The sequence below is a fragment of the Neopsephotus bourkii genome, unplaced genomic scaffold (assembly GCF_033783945.1).
Source record: "Neopsephotus bourkii isolate Nb327-2 ecotype Australia unplaced genomic scaffold, CSIRO-AGI_Nbou_v1 NB_272, whole genome shotgun sequence".
NCBI classification, from domain to species: domain Eukaryota; kingdom Metazoa; phylum Chordata; class Aves; order Psittaciformes; family Psittacidae; genus Neopsephotus; species Neopsephotus bourkii.
In genome coordinates, this window is record NW_026900781.1 from 4,878,249 (window position 1) to 4,899,164 (window position 20,916).

The 20,916-nt window shown below is 42.9% G+C and overlaps 1 long non-coding RNA gene across 2 annotated transcripts; it reads right to left on the reverse strand.

Moving 5' to 3' along the window:
- Window positions 1–365: 365 nt before the first annotated feature.
- On the reverse strand, window positions 366–20,905 carry LOC133208500 (uncharacterized). 2 transcript variants are annotated; one of them, XR_009724391.1, is made up of 3 exons: window positions 20,754–20,905; window positions 1,033–1,093; window positions 366–486 (listed from the first exon to the last, which is right to left on the reverse strand). It is a non-coding gene; the product is annotated as an uncharacterized LOC133208500 (long non-coding RNA). The 2 variants fall into 2 exon arrangements; XR_009724392.1 differs by lacking the exons at window positions 366–486; window positions 1,033–1,093 and adding an exon at window positions 526–790.
- Between the last annotated feature and the right edge of the window lie 11 nt (window positions 20,906–20,916).

Sequence of the window (20,916 nt, forward strand, 5' to 3'; positions counted from 1 at the left end):
GTTGTGAAGAAGTGCTGGATGTTTAAAAAAAATGCAGTTATAATTTTGGATCCAAGCTGTGAGAACACTCATTGGAGACAACTGTTCTCTCATGGGTTAGCCTTGAATAAACAATCCCAGCTCTGTGTGATATTAGCTCTTAACCAGATTCTAGCATTGAGCTGTTGCCTTGCCATGGTTACTTGCCTTTTAAACCAATGTTTCTTTTCCTTCCTTTTTGCCAAGTTTCTTGCTTGCTTGGCAGTGGTTCGTTCTCATTTGAACTTTTGCCCTATTTTAATCTCCACCAAATTTTTACTCTAAAAGAACCTTTTCACTGATATCTTTCTGTTGTCCTGAATTTCTTTTCTGTGTGTGAGAACTTACTTCGGGACATGGCTTACGGGAAAGAGCCCAAGTGGCCATCTTCTTCTGAGTATCTAGCATCTGGCAGGCACCCATGACATTAAAAAGGAAAGTCACAATAGTACAAGACGGTAGCCACTCCTGGAATAAAATTAAGTAGGGAAGAAGGACACACACACATACACACACGAACTACCAGGTCATTCACTTAGAGATTTATTTGTGCTTGCCAGCTCCCGAGCTTGCCTCACTTGAATTCATCTCAGGATAACACTCCTAAAACCCATGTAAGAGCATCAGTCCACCACGAAGGGGTCTGAGGCAGAATCCCTCATTTGTATTGCAACCCGGGAGTTGGCAGAGCAGTGGGGTCCCATGCATCATATTAGAGTCCTAGGGAAGGGTAACATGCCTTTGGTTGCTTTGAGGTAATTCTCCAGGCAACCTGGAAGAAACAAACCAGCAGTTTCTATAAGCAACTCAAATTCCTCTTACACAAAAGCAAATAGGTAATCTTGAAATACCTTGAATTTTTTTTTTTTTTTTTTTTTTTTTTTAATGTATGTGTTTTGTGCAGATTCTGGAAGGAGAAAATAAGTGGGAACTTGCTGAGGGCTCTCTCTAAAATATTTCTAGCCACAGAATTGGCTAATACTGTTCCCACTGCTGAGAAAGAATAAAACTCACAGCATTCTCTTATTTGCTCATTCAGTTTCTTATTCATCAGAAGGCATCACTTTGTGGTTGCCTAATAGAAAGACAAGTACATGTCCATATAACATACATGTGTAGATGTGTATACATACATACATATATATAAAAGCACAGTGAAAATATTTCTCACTAATATTTGTTATTGGTTAAATCAATTTTCTTGCCAGGAGCATAATTGCCAAATTTCTGGTGTTAGTGAAAGCACAGTTACTACTATTTAGAAGTCTCTCAGTCTTAGGCTGTATAATTTTTGGCTGAGTTTTTAATGCAAAGTAAAACTTAGTACAAGTCTCTAGGACTACAGCCCCCTTCGGTGTGCTGCATGTAAAATGAACCAGAGTAACATCCTTCAATATGTGCATCAGATATCTTGATAGACAAACTAGAGACCAATGATTTAGTCAGCTGTATTCACAGTTTAATAAGGACCTCTGTTCACAGACTAACATATACCTAAGACCAACTTTTCACTATTTAAAATCCTCTATCTGACATATAAACGTAGGAAAACTGGCAAGTTACCTCTTCCTTTTAAATCATAATCTTACCAATATTTAATATGTTGGATGATTTTAAATTAAATCAGACAATTAAAAGTCTATCCTTGCTCACTCTTATTAACTTTTAGAGAGCAGTTTTCTTCACAGTAGCAAAATCAATACCCTGAGATAAAGTTTCTAACAAGAATTTCTTTTCTCATAAAATTTTATTGGCAATTTAGTTTTGGATCTGTATTGAAAAGGTAAAATGTAAAGAACAATGCTCTGGTTTTGCTAGTAAAAAGGTCTTATCTACTCTGGAACACAAGCAGGAGGTACATTTTCAGCTGAGTTCAATCATTTTCTGCATCTTTGATATCTCTTCATTTGCACAGAAACCTGGGTGACAGAAAACTCACTACCTAATTGACTGGAGCATGTTTATATTCAGGTATTGGTTACACTCTGCTCTCAACCCCCTTATGTCTGAGTTGAAAGTGAGCAAAAGTGCCCGTCCAAACACAGCACTGTACTGTATAGAATCAAGCTGTTACCTTGGGGCAATGTACTCCTTAATGCCTACTATTCAAACTTCTAGTTGAATCTAGCTGAATTACTGTGTTTTGCTGTAGCATATGTACAGCAGCAAATCATTGCAGTACTTTGGGCACGGATGGGAAGTAAAAGGGCCCAATGTGTTGCTCAGTCCAGGATGGGAACACAGACACTTTTATGAGAAAGACAAGGGTCCTGTTCCATAACAAAGAAGGAGACAGAGAAAGAAGGCTAATCAAAGTCTTACATAGGGTTTGGCCACACAGTAGTAACGTTTCACTCCATTCTACGCCCTCCCATCTGATGATTTAAAAACTATTTATATAGTTCAAGTCATCAGAAGATGCCACTGGTGACACAGATATTATGCCCACGCTATGTCAGGGAAGCGAGACGTGGACAATTTAGGTAGCTACAGTCCAAGACTCACCCAGAGACCCACACCTAGTACAGCTCCTGCTACATGCTTGTTTCTTCTGGTAGAACTGATCTTTCTGGTGAGTAGAAGCCTTCTTTTACAGCTGGCTGCTGTGGTGAGCACAAAATAGTACCTCGCGAAAGTGTGGATGAGAGCACACATAGCCATGCTCTGTTATGGCTGTGTGGCTCTCACCAGGTAGCAAATAGCACAGAATTTGTGCCAATATGTAGACACAAAAATCCTAAACTGCTGGCATGCCCCTTATTTGGCATCATAGTTATCCTGCTATTAACTCAGGCTTGCACAGCCAGCATAGCTCAGCCTTTGGGAAGGAGACTTCTCACCTTACAGTGCTGACTTGAGTCCCAGTGCACACTGTCACTTTCCCACACTGAGTAGTCCCTTGATCTGTGAGTAGTGCCTATGACTTCTACAGGGACTGCTTGCAAAGGACAGTGCAGCTCAGCAAGCTCTTTGTAAATGTGTGGCTGTGACACATTCGCCATTAACAATGACCCCTGTAATCATTTACGATGCCTTTATCCCTCTGTATGTAAAAAAGTACCATTACACTAAGCCAATGGGAGAAAAACTTGTGTGGTGGTAGTGGCTTTAAAACTGAAATTGTGAAGCACTATTTGTATGGAGAAATGAAATAACAAGAAGTGGGAAGGGTGAGAAACATGAAAGGAAATAGGCTTAGGGAAACAGAAGCTAGAAGTAATCAATAAATCATACAATAAAGTAAAGAAAAAGAACCTTTAAAGTGCCCGAGCTTAAATGTCAAGAGTATTAGAACAAAAGAGCTCCAAGCAGGAGGACGTGTGACAGACTATGCTGAAACTCTGGCAGAAAGCATGCTCTCTCCTGAGTGTGGAAAAAAGTACAGACAACAAAGGGCAGCAGAGGACAACAGAACAAGAAACTAGGAAACTGTGTAGGCTCCTCTTCCTCAAACAGTTTTAACACACAGGATTGATATTGTTTTTAGAAGATTCTGAGGATTAAAACTGGGAAAAAGCATCATCACAGTAGTGGAAAAGATTAGTTTTAAACTATGTGATATGCTGGGAATCTGCTATCATGTATGCATGAAGGTATGCCATCAATATTGCAGAGTAATAGGATCTTGCTTACATTGCACTGCACTAAAAAGAAACAGCTAGCAAAGGCAAAGCTGTTGTTATATTTATCCCTAGACAAATTCATACAGCTAAAATTTAGGCAGTTTTCTAGTGATACTCTTTCAGCAATGCACTTAATCACACATAGCTCTAGTCACACTTAGCTCTAGAACATGTGTCTGCCCCACTGAAATCTATGTATATAAACATACACTTAAAGTTAAGCTGGTACTCAAAATGTTTTTCCAAGCTGAATCCTGTGTGCTGATGGATTACCTAGTTAGCTATAAATTGCATGGTTACATCTGGTTTTGGCTACTGGCTCAGAAACAGATACCTATTCTGTTTGGAGCAGGCTTATAATGACTGTTATTCATGTAATACAATAGATCCTTCTGGCACCACATGTGTGTACATTGTGTAAACAAAATTTTCTCTTCAAATGGGGTTTGCAGTCAACTAAGCAAAGGCTGCGTGTGCTTGTCTCAGCAGAAGCCTGTATGGAAATAAACTACTATGCTTGGATGTACCTTGAAGAGCAAACTCTGGGAAGCCCTCACAGAGGCTGCGCTGACACGCCTGTACCAGTAAATGCAGAAAAACCTCTGGTCCTGTTCTTTGGGTGATGGACTTTGTCAAGCATGGCAGACATAAGGGCTTCTGCAGCTACTGACAGACAGCAGCAGAGCTCGGGCACAACTGTTCCTAAGAGCCTTGGCGGCACTGCCTGCTGCACAGGCCTCCTGTTTGAGCCAAGAGCCAAATGGATCCCCTTCACAAAACGTGTGAGGTCAGGATATGGCTATAGGAAAAAGTAACCAAAAAACACACAGTGTATTTGTTGTTGGACTAAAGAATCACCTAAAGTCCCTGTGGACCACTCGATCAGGGGCAGGGAAGAAAAAGTACACTGAATTGGTTGCGAAATACTGTAAGTTTGAATCAGGTGGTGAAACTGACAGGGAAACAGAGAAGCTTAGTCCATTTTAAAGAGTCTTCATTAAACTATTTTGCCCTTTTGCTGTGTGCACATAAATGGCTGATGTGCAACAGTAATGTCCACAGGTAAATTGCGTGTTAATACCTGTGTTAATGCTGCTGCAAATGCTCACTACAAAAGAGAAGTTTCAAAAAAACTGATGGGTCTGATGTGAGCAGACTGCTGAGTCAGGCAAAAAAAAACACCCCAAAGTTACTGCTAGGGCTCGTTTGACAGCAAAGGGTTTTGTGGTTTACCTCAAAAAGACATCTGAAAGTTCACTCATAATTTTATGAAATGTCTCTCATTCAAGCTGTCAAAGCCTGACAGGATTGTTAAAAACATCAAGGGGTGAGTGGTCCTTCATCTTATTGCTCTTGCTCAACTGAATGATCGATGAACAAACTAAAACTGACAGCTGTTGTGAAGAAATCAAGAATTAAAGGAGATACAGAAGATGTTTCTACTCTCCCCTGTGTAATTCAGCCTAAACAACTTGAAACTCCATTCAAGAAAAAGTTGGAAAAGCAAGAACAGCAGTAGCCTAGATCGTGGTTTTACGTTTGGCTGTTCTGCCCACTCCAAGCAAGGCCACTAGAGGGTTATGAGGCAGGGCAGCTCACAAGACTGGGGTTCATCAGTTGTCAGAATTTGAAAATTGCACAAATTGAAATACAGAAAATAATTCTTCTAAAGAACCCCATTTTTACTGTGATTGAACACTGGAATAAGTTGCCCAGGGAGGATGTGGAGTTTCCCTCCTTGGACATGTTCAAAACCTTGATGACATAGCCCTGAGGACTGAGCTTGAGTTTCCCCTGCTTTGACGAGGCAGGTTGGAGTAGATAATCTGCAGAGGTTCCTTCTCACCTCAGCCACCCTGTACAGAATGTAGAAGAGTAATTTCTTACTCCCTACTGTGTTGGTTTACTACAGGCAGATGTTATTCCTAAAAGTAGTAGCAGGCCTCAAATAAAATTTTACCTGTTTCCCATGCAGTTTTAGGATCTGGGACAATCCACAGGCTTCACTCTGATTCAGATGCCCCCCTGAATCAATGCATGTCCTCCAGGAGGGATCACAGCTGTGTAAAACTGCAACACTGCTGCAACTGTGAAACCTCATGTCAAGTCTGAAAAAGTTCATGACTGCTACACAGAGATGCCAGCCACTTGAGGAACTCAACCTACAAATTATTGCATTGTTGCAAGAATGAGAGAAAAAAAATCACTCATTATTACAGAAGAATCATAAGGACATTCAAGCACACTGAAAGCTTTTCTGAAAACATGACTTCTCTGGAGCTATCAAGCCATAGCAATTTTTCTCTAACTTTGTGCCTTTACAGATCAGTTTTCCCTGCTATGTTACCTGTTATTTATTTAATGTCACTATACGTATATATATATAAATGTAAATGTAAATATATATATGTGTGTGTGTATGCAGGAATATGACCAGATGAGTGTATGTTTGTTTATTTCTGTTCTGTGTGTGTACAGCTGCTATAGGAAAATCCTTTAGATGCAGAAGTGTTTTGCAATCCATTAATTTACGCTTTCTTCCTGCATTTGTAATGCCAGCACCAATTAATTTACAGGGATTATTTCTAGTGCTTGTCAGTGGCAGCAGTCCCCAGCTGAAGTAGCAGTGAGCTCAAAAACAATTTTAGGCCAGTATCTGGCCAGACCTGTGTGCTAAAATAAATACAAGGCATGTGTAATTTGTGTACAAGGTTCATCCTGCTCTTCACTGCTGCCCAGATGCTAAGTAAACAGTCTCCAACCCTTCTCCCAGCATGAAGAAGGATGTTTGGGAGAAGGGAGGTGGGGAGCTCTTCATCACTTCCTGTGATTCATCTAGCAACAAGCAACACGTGCTCTCTGCCAGTGCTGGGTTCCCAACACAGGTGATGATCCACCTGGCCCCAAATCTATCTCCATCCAAAGCTTCATGGTGGCATATGGCTGAAACACGTCTGGGAGCATCACCAGTGGGCAGGGAATCAACCAGGTCACCAAGTCTTCCTCAACCTACTCGGTGCATGTGCTGAAGTTAGGCCACTACCAGCAGCTGCTATATTTATAGAGATATGTCGTAAGTTTGACGTAAGACAAAATTTGTTTTTCTTGTGCAGCAGGGCAAAGGTGCCTTTCTCCTCCCCTTCTTCAGTTTTTGGACAGACCCTTACTTGTTTTCACAGGAACATTAGCTCAAATCTGCTGCTACTGTGCACAGCCGATAAAACTATTGCTTGGAAAGACCATATGTCACATGAACTGCTCAAGAGGCATGAAGCCCCGCTTTTTTCCGATCCTTTAAAGATACAATTCTATGCACAGTTAAAATGGAAAAGAGCATTATGTTTAAAGATAAACCCACTTACTGTGCAACTGCTTTGCTAAATTCTGTCACCAAATTACTTGTTAGCAAGACATTTGGCCTGCCTGTTTGGAAAAAAAAAAAAAAGAAAGAAAGTTGTTACACATCTCTTTCTCCTTGTTTATCAGTTGCTATGACAATGCTAATGACACTATCACTACAGAGGAATAAAATCTTTTACTAGAGGCAAGAAAAGACAAAATTCATTCTGAGGAGAAAGTTCCCTTTATTTATGTATTTCTTTGACCCGGGTGGTTAGCCAATATTTAGGGTCCCTACAGGTTGTTTCTGTCTGGAGGACAAATGGATGAGGGAGTGAACTGGGCTTTTTAATGTGCTTCTATTTGTTTAGAAAGACTGTACCCAACGTCCTGTTACTCTGGGCACAGCGGGAGTCAAAACAATAAGCAGTGTTTTCTCTCTTCACACTTTCAAGCTTCTTTTGAGCCACAACACAAGCTCTCTCTCTCTTAACTTTCTCTCAAGGTCAGGCTACAAGGGTTTTTCTTGCTGGCTCTGGTGTATCCTTTCTACTTCCCTCTGTCTGTTTCCTTGATGTTTCTGCTGTCACTTTCTGAACTGCTCCATTTCATCATATGCCACCTTGTCCCCAGCACTGCAGTTAGATCCTGGAGAAATGCCTCAGCCCCCACAGTTCAGCACTGCCAGGCATGTGTGGTGCAGTATGTATGGTGCAGTATGTATAGTGTGGCTCTCAGGCTCTCAGTGAGCGTATGCCACAAAGAAAGTAGTTCTTAGGCTTTTCCTCAGGGGAGGGAAGCTTTCTCACCCACCATCTTCAGTGAGGTTTCATGGCTGATTTTCAGCATAACACAAAATTTATTTCCAATACCATATTTTTGCTCCCTGTCAGATCAGTTTCTGTACAGTAGTGCTATGAAGTGGGGGAGCAGAAAATATGTTACTATTTCCTAACAAAACAGCCTCTGATGCAACTATAATAAAGTTGTGAAAAAGTCCTAGAGGAGTTAAACAGATTTGACAGCATATAATTTCCATAAATTTAGGGCCTGATCCTGCTTTTGTTTTGCTAATGAGTACTAAAGGGAGATAATGCATGAGCTTCAGACAAACTCATCATCATCATGGCTTGACTTCGCAAACGAAGATTTGGGAAGGGCTTTACCCACGCTTACTACAAGCGCGCTGATGACTAAGAAGGCCAATGTGGGATAGGCAAATTCGGCTACAAAAAGCACAGCAGAAGGTCTCCTTGGGTGGTACAGGTGGGGCGCGATTCTTTCTGCGTTGTCTTTTCTCCTTGAGACTAGTTCTTCATGAACTCTCAAAGGAGTCAACGGCATTATGTATGGTGTGCCTCCAAGTCTCCCGATTGGAGGCCAAGGTGGACCAGTGATGGTAGTCAATATGGCCAAGGCTAAGGTATTGTTTCAGGGAGTCCTTATATCTCTTCTTTGGGGCACCTCTCTTGCGGCTACCGGTGGCAAGTTCACCATAAAACACGATCTTGGGGAGGCGGTGATCCTTCATTCTAGAGACGTGCCCTGCCCAGCGCAGCTGCAATTTCAGCAATATGGCCTCGATGCTGGTGACCCCTGCCTGTTCAAGGACAGTGACATTAGACACATAGTCAGTCCAATGGATGTTTAGAATTGTACGGAGGCAGCGCTGATGAAAGCGTTCGAGGAGTCACAGGTGATGACGGTAGATGACCCATGATTCAGACCCATATAAAAGGGTAGACAATACAATGGCTCTATAGACACTGATCTTTGTACTTTTCTTCAGGTGTTTATTACACCAGGCTCTATATGCCTTTGCTATCCTGTTGTCTATCTCTTTGTCAATCGTGGCATCTGAGGAAATGATGCTTCCCAGATAACTGAACTGCTGAACTGTCTTAAGCTCTGACTCGCCAATGGCAATGTGGGGATGACGATAATCTTCTTGCGGTGCAGGTCGGTAGAGGACTACTGTCTTCTTCAAGCTGACTTCCAGCCCAAAAACCTCAGCCACCTCCGAAAAGCAAGATGTTAAACGCTGCAGAGCTGCTTCGGTGTGGGCAACAAGGGCGGCATCATCAGCAAAGAACAGTTTACAGACGAGATGGTTTAGGGGCTTAGTGTGGGCCTTCAGTCACCTTAGATTGAATAGGCTACCATCGGTACGATATCGAATATAAATGCCATCTTGTTTGTCAAGGTCTGCCATAGTCCTTTGCAGCATCATGCTGAAGAAGATTGTGAATAAGGTCAGTGCGAGAACGCAACCTTGTTTCACATCATTGGTTATTGGGAAAGGCTCAGAGAGTGCATCGCCATACCTGACTTGGCCTTGCTGGTCCTCATGTAACAGCATGATCATTTTGAGGAACTTGGGGGGACAACCTAATCGTTCCAAGATCAGCCACAGGCCTTTTCTGCTCACAGTGTCAAAAGCTTTGGTGAGGCCAACGAAAGTTACATATAACCCCTTATTCTGTTCTCTACACTTTTCTTGCAGTTGTCTGAGAACAAATACCATGTCTGGGGTACTTCTATTAGCTCTGAAACCACACTGACTTTCAGGTAGAAGTGCTTCTGCGATTGCAGGTACCAGTCTGTTCAATAGTATTCTTGCAATAATTTTACCAGCAATGGAGAGCAGAGTTATACCACGGTAGCTTGAGCAGTCTGACTTGACATCTTTTTTCTTATACAGAATGATGATGATTGTATCAGGAAAGTCTGATGGTGTTTTGCCTTATTCCCAACAGCACACAACTAGCTCATGAAATCTAGCATGAAGTGCTTGGCCTCCATGCTTCCATATTTCAGGTGGGACTCCGTCAACCCCAGCTGCCTTGCCAGTTTTCACCTGCTATATGGCCTTAAGAGTCTCTCCCATGGTAGGGGCTAAATCCAATTCGTTTTTCACCAGATTTTGCAGAATGTGCTGGATTCCTTCACCTTGGACTACACGATTAGCACTAAAGAGGGTTTGAAAATGTTCAGACCAACGATTCAGGATGGAGATTTTATCTGTAAGAAGCATTTGGCCATCTGCACTAAGTAAGGGGCTTTGAACCTGAAATGTGGGTCCATACACTGCCTTCAGAGCCTCATAGAATCCTCTGTGGTCACCCAAATCTGCACATAGTTGAGTCTTTTCTGCTAGGTTGAGCCACCACTTGTTCTGGATGTCTCTAAGTTTCTGTTGGAGTTTGCTACATGCAAGATGAAAGGCTGCTTTTCTTACATGGCAGAGTGGCTGAGCGAGGTGTGCTTGATGAGCAGATCTCTTTTTTGTCAGCAATTCCTGGACCTCCTGGTTGCTATCGTCAAACCAGTCTTTGTTTTTCTTTGAGGAGAACCCAATGGATTCTACGGAGGACTGCAGGATGCTGTTTTTGATATGTTGCCAAAGCGCTTCAGGAGAAGAATCTATAAGTTGGTCTTCAAGCCTAGTTTGAAGGTTAGCCTGAAAGCTGTCCCTCACTGCAGCTATTTGGAGATTATTAACATTGAGCCTCCTCCTTGGAATGCCGCCCCTCTTAGGTTTGGGCTTGAAGTGGAAATTAAGTTTGCAACGCACAAGGCGGTGGTCTGTTTGGCATTCTGCACTGGGCATCACTCTGGTCTGGCAGACATCACGAATATTTCTCTGGCGCACTAAAACATAATCAATAAGGTGCCAATGTTTAGATCGAGGATGCATCCAGGTTGTGTTCCAGCTGTCTTTCTGCTGGAAGATAGTGTTGGTGATGGTAAGCTGTTGCTCTGCACAGAACTCTAGTAAGAGGTGACCGTTATCATTGCAGCTGCCAACACCGTGCTTGCCTAGTACTCCTTTCCAGGCTTCAAAGTTCTTTCCTACTCGGGCGTTGAAGTCACCAAGGATTATGAACTTATCTTCTATAGGAACCTTTTGACTGAGGTGACACAGTAGGAGTAGAATTTTTCTGCAGGGTCAGCTTGCAGAGTTGGAGCATATATGCTGGAAAGAACAACATGCTGCTTATTGTGTAGTGGAAGACGTAAGGAGATAATACGATCAGAGTGACCTGTCGGCAAATTTTCAAGTTTAGAGGCTATAGAGTTTTTAATCATGAAGCCGACTCCAGAAAGATGACTTTCAGTTTTGGGTTTGCCTGACCAGTAGAGTGTATAGCCAGCACCATGTTCTTTGAGGCTACCTTCCTCATGAAGGCGAACTTCACTAACAGCAGCGATACCGATGGTAAGTCGTGACAATTCATGGGCAATTAGCGCAGAACGGCGCTCAGGACGCCCACTGTTCGCTGTATCAAGCATAGTTCTGATGTTCCAACATGCGAGTGTCAGTCTGGACACACCTTTGGAGGCAGGTGTATGCCTTTGTCTCTTTGTCTTTAATTGACCGCAATAGAAGATGCCTGCTGGCCGCAGGTAGCCAACCAGGTGGAGGGGGAGATGAGCTTTGGTTAGGCCACCTTTTCTAGGCCTCTCTCCATATGGAGCAAGCAGTGCTGTCCTTGAAAAAGGCTGCTTGGTCATTCAGGATGCTGCCAAACAAGACTGTCATCTCCTGGGTCAGTCTCGAGCGACCAATGTCCTGAACCGCCTGCATGCAGGGTTGGGTCTGCGACTTCCAGTGTACCTTATCACCTGCCGTTTCGTACCTCGCCTGTCACTACAGGGCTTCGCAGGTGTGGGTAAACCCTTCGGGCCTGCGCAGTGGATTTATTTTAGGTGAGGCACAGAATGCACAGAACTGGCCTCACCCTTTACACCTGAGGTTTATCTGCCAGGGCCTAGCGAGCTTGGACGGTGACAGCAAAGTCCTCAGGTCGTAGGTTTGATTAGAGTATCCTTCTCTTAGATGGATGGCCTTACAGGCCTATACAAGCTCCATCTGCCCGGGTTTGAAGTTGGAGTTGTCCTTCTCCTAGGATGATTGCCCGAAGGCTAGTGAGCCCATCCTGCCCATGGACACACTTTGTCTGACCCTTCATTTGAGACCTGACTGGCATGGGAGACCCTACCGGAAGCATAAGCCACCACCAGCATAGCTCCCAACTTCACAAGGGCATGCAAGCTCTTTCCCCATGACAAGGGGGTGTCCGTGAAAGAGACAAACTAAAGACAGAAGTAATGGCCCAGCCCAGCAAAAAAAAAAAGGCGGGCATGTGACGGAGCTGTTGGGACATTTTCATGCCAAAGAGAGGTAACTAGTGTTTCTGCTCTGGGTTCAGTCCATCTCTGCTGTGACCAACAAATCTTCTGTCCAGGCCTGCCTGAGCTACACAGATACCACTTTTGGCAGCAGTTCTGCTGCTGGCTCTTGGAGCTTTATCCTTGATTGGAACAAAGGTTGTATATAGCATAATCTCTGCTCAGGAAGGGCAAAGTTCTTTGATTTTCAACAGCAAAAACTTGTAACAGTTGCATATTCTTTTGCTTTCAAGGAAACAACCTCAAGGAGCTTTAATTTATCTTGGGTTTATGCCACAGCTACCAACAGGGCCCACCTGACACATAACAAAGCTTCTAGTTGTTCTCAGGCAAGATCCATCTCTGGTTTTCATATACTTTCTTTTTATCATTCCTCCCATCTCCTACCACCCTCTACTTCTGCCATTAATCTCTACATAGGTGATGGGCCATCATGGTTTTCAGTGTACATTCTGAATGGAAAAGATCCTCTGGTATGACTTCACACACCTACAGCTTTGAAACCAATTCCTTCACTACTGCAGATGAACCAGTCAAAATCTTCTGAAGGCCCCAGCAGAGCAAATGGGTTTCTTTGGCCACATCATAGCAGTAATACTTAGGCACCGATGAGACACTGCCACCCATTAAACTGGGAGGCGTGGATCTGTCAGGACCAGTGAACTTCACGCCATGAAAAACCTCTGAATTCAATAGAATCTAATTTAAATGGAATTCCACATCCCAGAACAGATGAAGCTTGCACATTTAATTAAAAATCTCAAGCCATCCGCTCACCCAGCCAGTCATTAATCGCCAGGAAATGCCCTTTGCTGAGACCATTATTTCTTAACTGATATACAGGGAACAGTATATATTTGGTTCAGCCTTTGAGAAAGGAGGCAAGTTTCCTCCAAGCACTGGAGAGGGTACTGCATCCAGCATCCAGTTACAGGCACATGGTATGTAAACTAAAGTGCTTGACTCCGCTGAGTACTCAGCAGATGATGGAATCTGGGATTGACCATTTTCTTCTATTTCTGCTGAAAACCACAACCATCCTGAACAAGAGGAAAATAGATTGGGATGGGTGTCCATTTTCCTTTTTAAACTTTGAATGAAATAGTTCAAAAAAACTCTAGTAAGATTGCCACTGAAGAGACAACAGATATTCTTAAGTTTATTTGTGATTAATTCCTTCCATTTTCAATAAACTGACAGTCACTTGATCAGAGTCTGGACAAAAGATCTTCCCCCTTGAGAAAGTATCTTCAGTGGTCTGCTCCACAATAATTGTTCTCTGTCCCAATCACTCTCAGAGCAAGGATTTGAGAGCACGTCTCTCGCCTCTGAATCTATGGACAAAGGTACAAGTTGGTACATATACCAGCAGTACCGATCTGATCCAGACCAGAGGGAGCACTCCATTTTATTTCTCTTGAACATGCCATATGACTGATCGTTATGCTGTCTTTATCCTTACACTGACCTTTTGCTAGCTGCAAGACAACAGCCAGTCTCAGTCAGTATAAAACTGGGTGTTGAAGATAACCCAAAAACATTTTTGGAACCAGTGCGAACCCAGTGTCAGCACGTGCAACACAAATCTAGCTGGGATGTATTTAGCCACATAAGAGAAGCACTGGAACTGGACTTACTGCATCATTGAACCGCAGCCTCAGAAGCATGCCCTAAATGCAAGGAGATTGCCTTATGAGGCCATTTTGCCTCAATCTCTCCTTTTGGATCTGTTCCACTTTGCTTGCAATGCTTGCATATTCAGTGACTCAGAAAGCATGCGAATAACTTTAGTGAAGGGCTTAGGGCACTTGCTGGAGAGGGGAAACACATAGGTTCTAGCATAGCCTGAAGCACTTCAGCGAAGTGGAACAGTGTCCGCAGGAGTGACAAGCTGCCTCTGGCCCGATAGTACTAACTGGCCTGCTTAGCCACACATCATCTGAGGAAGACAGACATGGCATTTAGGGTAATCAGTATCCCCATCCCCCTCATCTGTGACCACTGCCCATATGGGAGACAGGTACTGTCTCATCCACTGCTTTCCCACCCAGCCACCGTGCATGCATTCAGCTCTTTCCCAGTGCAAGCTGTAAGAGCCCTGTGACCCCAGGCTTGTACAGAAACCTCACTGCATCCTCACCCTCCTGCCTGCTGGCTGCCTCCTGCCTATGTTCTTCCTCTGTTTATGGCATTTGGGTTAAGCCTGCCATGTACCCTGGCAGGCAGTTTCCCCCAGTCCTAACCTAACTGGTAGCATTTGATGGACAAAATTAATGCATCAGGTCAGGATGTCATTTGTGCCAACAGCAAACAAGCTGTCAGGATTAGTTTAAAGCTCCACCACGTTTAAAAGGACAGATAGGTACCTTCTTTTCCTTCCCTTCCTTCCTTCCTTCCTTTCCTTCCTTCCTTCCTTCCTTCCTTCCTTCCTTCCTTCCTTCCTTCCCCTATCCCTCCCTCCTTCCTTCCTTCCTTCCTTCCATCCTTCCTTCCTTCACCTTTACACCCTTCTCCCTTTCTGTCAGGTACACTACTTGCTGCTGAACTAATGTTTGCAGTGGTTAAACATGTTTTTTCTCAACAAACTGTCCTAGGACTTGCCTCAGGGCTTCGATCATCCAATGCAAGAAATCCTATCCTCAGCATTGTTAGGAGTGATCTAGTCCCAGGTTTTTATTCAGTGATCTATCCTCTGTTTTGCTTTTGCTAATCGGGTAATTCAGACATCATAAGCAGGTTTCTGCTGAGAATCAGTATTCTTGACACTCAGCTAAAGCTACAACTTGTTTAACCCACAGACCAAAAGCCTTCTGAATCAATGGCTGTGACTCCTTAACATTAGGTTTGTCTGCATAGCCTGTCGTCACCAGATGTAGTCATGCCTATCCTTGGAAGTAAAATATTAACACATCCCTTTGGGAAAGGAAAATTCCAATTTGACTATGGCATTTTAAACTCTCTAAACGAAAGGCAAGGTGTAGACCAGAAATAGCTCCTTGTTCTTTTGCTTAGCTATTATTCCTGACTAAAAAGTTTCCTCAGAAACTCACTGCAAAAGTTGTTCTGGTTCCATATCATAAAATCCATTAGGTTTGAAAAACTGATATTGACTGCTTGCTATCTGCTTTGTTGTCTACATCCTTCTGAAGATCATCAACGAAAGTCCTAGAAACCCCCGTCCTGTGGTGCATGTTTTCTCTCCTTTTTCAGAATAGTCCCATTATGCCACTCTTGAAAGTTTTGATATTTTGTTCCTAATCCTGATTTAGAAGCATTTGCTAATAAACTGACAGGTTGTGACACATCCCAGTAATTTAGAGCTTTTTTACCTTATATTCAGAGTGCTGCTTTTATGGTTTCAGGCTTTTTATTCACACAGCTCCCATCTTCAGTAGCTCTTTGAATGCAGTTGTCAAGATAGCTATGTTTCGTGTACATTCTTCCTGGAACTGAATTCAGTGTTACCTAGAAAATTACAATTCTTCTGTCCACAGCAGGTTTCATTCTGCAATGGCTAACTTCTAAGGCAGGTGATGTTCTCATCTTGCCAGTATCAAATATATTCAAAATACTTAGATAAGCTTATTTTTATTGGTCACACTTGAAATTCATTCACTTCAGTGTGTTACTCTGTTTCATTCCACACCTAACAAATCCAGGCTCATCATTTGCTCTGTATTATGTCCAATGTGTCCTCTGGGAACATAAGGTCTGAGTATCTGCATCTAGCAAATGGGAAACCAGTTGTAGTTACAGCCTTATTATGAGTGCTTAACATTTGCATCAAGGTATTACTTGGAGGCCCTAGTGACTGGAACTCTATTTAGCTTGGACCTGCGCATATCTTATACTGAAAAGGCAATGTGTACTCTAAATAATGAATGGAAGAATAAATTCTTTGCTGGATGTAGCCTGCCAGCGATGTAATTTTGCTTGGTCTATGATGGGAACCCCTGCATATCTTCAGTCTCCAGTAATGTCTCAGTACACTGAAGCGTTTTTTTTCTACCTTCACTTTGCAGATTCCTGCTCTACAGCTTACTTCTAAGGGAGGTCCGTGAAAGGCAACCACAAGAAGCAAGCCTACTGTCAGCCTGTGGGTGTAAACTGACTACAGAAAGATTTATACTTACTTCACCCACAATTTTTTTCTTTTTTTTTAAAGAAGGTGAAAAACAGTGTTTTAAAGACTCGACACACTGTCTTTATGGAAATCAGCATTTTAAACTTTATTTTTTATGTTCCATTGGTGAAATAACCAAAGACAGGAAGTGGCGGAGAGCACACAACAACAATAGTCCAGAGCACAGAGAGGTCTGAAAGCAGATTCCATGGTTCGCTGGTCTTTGAAGTCAAGCAGAAATCATGGGCTGAGTTTTGGTTCTGCATAACAGTGCTTGAATTTGGAACAGAGGAATGGTAACCCTAGCACTTACCTGATGCCCAGGAGAAGCCTAAAATCTGTGCTAGGCATGTGTCTTCTCCTCAGCCTTCTTTCATAAGTACATTTTCAAGTATGGAAATGGAAGCCTGTCTATCAGGACATCCAGACCATCCCACATAGTCTGCAAACCAGTAACCAGACACAGCAACCTTTCAGCCACAGTTCACCTGAGGGCTGCTTGAGGAGGGAATCTGCAAATTCAGACAGATCACCCATTCCTTTTAAAACCCACGTATAGCAAGAACTAGTGGGATCTCTTATTGTCAAAGATTCCTGGTGACAGTGCTCTGGGGGGAAGAAAAATCCATTTTCCACAAATGTTACACATATTTGTAAAATCTGATTGCTATTCTAAAGGCTAATTTAAAACGTCTTTGTAATGTCTAAGTTTTATAGAGACCCGTCCACAATGCCCTCACATGTTCATATATAGCTCATGGCATATGTGCTATTATTTTACCTATGTGATAACAGAACAGTTGAAAAATGGTTTCATTTTACTGTCACATCAATAAGGGCTCCTGCTATGTAGTACCAAAACAGCTGTAATTCTCATATATCTTCTATTTGAGTTGTAATGAAATAACATTGACAGTCTGAGCATTACAACATAAATGGGAGATACTCTGTGCTAGCAAAAAAGACAGTTATCCTAAATGGATATCATTATCTTTATCTGTCACTACTAGCAATCCTTAAATAGAAATTACCCTTAATATTTTTAAAAGAACACTGAAATAAAAAAAAAGGAATCCTTCTCATCTCTGAATTATACTTTCAAAATTCTTATTTTATTTTGCCTAAATTAAAAATATATATATTTTTTCCTTAACTATTTCCAGTGAAATATAAACTTTCCCCAGCTACAAAGATAACAAAGACTTTCAGTAGTATATTGCTGATCTTGCTACCAACCATGTTTTCTGTTTAGGGTGGGGTATTTTTGTACTACATGGAGTATTAGCTTATAGTCTTAACACTTTCTTTTGGAATAACTTTCCAGGCCAAATTGTGCACTTACTATACATTATGCACTTACACTAATTCACAGGTATTTTTAAGATACTATGTATCATAAAATTGGGACAGATTTTGCAGTCTCCTATCTGTGTTTCATCTTACCTTCCCTTTTTTTAATGAGGTACATTAGAAGCATCACCTAAAACCACCACAACATGGTGAACTCTCACTTGTTTTTTCACTTCTCTCACACTTCACCTACTGGGCAAAGACTTCATCAATAAAATGTGTTGTTGCAAACCTCCAGTGAACTCCCTCACAAGGCACTAAGATTAATCAGTTCCACCACACTCTATGTTAGAGAATTTGGATAAGCTTTAGAAGAAGCTGAAAAGAAGTTTCTTGTTTTGTTTTTTATTACACTTTCATGTGGTGTATAGGTTATTTATGTTATTTGTTCTGACACAGTATTATTGTGCTTTCCCATGTCTTTCCTATAGCTCTGTAGAGAGCTGTTTGACCTTGTACAATGCTCACCACCCAAGAGTGGTGTGTGAGAGAGGACAGCTGTATCTTATTCTGCATACAGAGGGGGGAATTGTCTCTTGGTGACTGTTGTAACTGCTGACAAACACTGACAAGGGCAGGCCTAACCAGCTAGCTTTTTGCAAAGTTATGCCAAAAAAAATCACAGAAGTTCTGTATGAAGAATTCATCTTCAGCCTCGCAGATGCCAAATACACTGGATTTTTTTTTCCACAGGGATTTTCCTAACAAGCACACTATTCAGGTACAAGATAATTCATTTGTGTATCCTGATATTCCATACACCTTTTCTGCTAACATTTCCTCCTCTCACCAACTACAAGTACAATGCCAACACATTTTAGATTGGATGTGTGGATGACAGCTTAAGACAAACCCCCCCACAACCTCCAATTGCTATTTATGGTATGATTAGACAGGTCAAGTTTAATTTCAGCATTGTACATGAATTTGTTATCCAATCATTCTAATGATACACTACTTGAACCAGCAGTGGGGCTGAGTATGGAAAAAAATCTTGATTGTAACTTGTCTGCTGGTGATTAGAGTTTGTTATGAAAGAATACTAACGCAATCGTCATCCCTGCAAAGGTAGGGAACATTTGGTCTTACCATTGTCACCATACCTGTAGCTGTGTGACAGATGAGTAGAGGCATGTCAAAAAGGATAAAGTGTTGCAGGAAGGATCGCTTTTCCTCAGGGTTAAGATAAGGGTATACTTAACTTAGCATCTGAGGCCGCACCTCAAATACTTTGTTCAGTTCTGGGCCCCTCACTATAATAAAGACATTGAGATGCAGGCGCAGGTCGAGAGAAGGCCAACAAGGCTGGTCTGGAGCACCAGTCTTATGAGGAACAGCTGAGGGAACTGGGATTGTTTAGTCTGGAGAAAAGAAGGCTCATGGGGGACTTTATCTCTCTCTACAACTATCTGAAAGGAGGTTGTAGTGAGGTGAAGGTTGGTCTCTTCTTCCAACTAACAAGCGCTTTCTTCTCCCAACTAACTAACAGACAAAAGGTAACAGCCTCAAACTGCACCATGTGAGGTTTAGACTGGATATTAGGAACAATTTCTTCACAGAGAGGGTGCTCAGGCACTGGAACAGGCTGCCCAGGGAAGTGGTGGAATCACCGTCCCTCGAAGTGTTCACAAACCATGTAGATGAGACCCTCAGCGACATGGTTTAGTGGTGGAATTGGCACTCCTGGGGTAATGGTTGGACTTGCTGACTTTAAAGGTTGTTTCCAACCCAGCTGATTCTATGACTCTAAGATAGAACTCACCAGCTGAATATTGCTCTCCATGTTACATAATCCAGCCCCAGTCAACAAACCACCACTGGCTGTCTCTGTTTTGCTTTGCTGTTTCATCAGTAGTTGCATGTGTTTGAACAGCTCCTGTGTCTACTGGAAAGAGCCTCCTTACTGGAGCATAGCTTCCTGGATGTCACACATGCCCTGCCACACACCCTGCCAGGGCCTGAGCACCTCCCTGCAAACAGCTCTTCAGTCAGTGAGATGTACTCTTGATAAGGGAGGCTGCACTGCCAGGTCATGACAGCAACAGGCTGAATCAGTGCAGTCAGATCAAAATGTCAACACAGCCATCGCATGAATTCATCACATCTGCATGCTAAAGTTTCTTGCAGGGAAGTGAAATATGCCAGTCCAGGGCTGCTCTGTACATCTGCTTTGCCACTTGGAGGCCCTTTGGTATGTCTGTCTATCATCTATGGGAAAAAATCCCTTTCCCAACATTGACTGTGAGCAGTCAACAGTGTCACGCAGCAGGATTGAAACACTTGTGCCACAGCAAAACAGAGCCTCTATGTGTAGCCGTCCCATGTCTGCACCTATTCACCCCCGTTTCCAGAATACCTCATGCTCCTGAATGTTCCAAACACAAGATTTGGCTCTAAGAGCTGACAGTCCCTACGGAACTTCTGGAAAAACATAAACTGACTGATCACTTTTTTTTTTTTAATAATCCCCACTTACTCTGTTCTCCACAGAGCCAGGCACTGGTGTGAAGTCACCTTAGAATAAAATAAACTTTGTCTTTTAAATCACTTGTTTTCTGTGCTGGCTATAGAACTTCTGAGCTGCTGGCTACCTTTGTCCATCCCAGCCCTACCCACAGCAGACCCCACACACACACTGTTAACAAGTAAAGCTGAGTCCTGAGACTGAGGAGGTAGGATCAGACTAGGGCCGGCTCCAGGCATGCCTCTGCTGGGGCTCCCACCATAACCTAGGGACAATCCCCCCCATCCCCATTTCCCCAGTGGCTGAACATGTCCCAGCACCCTAACTCAACTACCTGAGCAAACCTGTCTCGTAACACTTGTTAATTACTTGCATATTTCAGCTACTAAACAGTTTACTCTCCATACAGTATTTAGCTATCTGACCCACAACGGTGTGGCAAGAACTGTCTGAAGACCTGAAGTGATACGAGTCTGCAACCTCTTTTGGGGGAGGAGGGAAACACGGACACTCAACCCACACACCACATTCAGAAAACTGAGGAGCAATGCTCTGCTGCTTCCCTAGTGTCACCCCTCCTCCCTCAAACAATATCCAGCTCCTCAACACGGAGAAGCCAAGCAAGAACTGTTACGCTGTGTACTTGAAACCGCTGGCAAGGAGGGGCGTTTGCTGCAAGGAGGCTGAAGCAGAGCTTTCTCCGCAGACCTCCCGCCTTCATGAGAGCGGGGGGTGAGGGTGAGCCACCGGACCGCCCTCCTCCGCAATCCGCCAGCGAGCCCCGCTGCTACCCGAGCCGCGTTAAT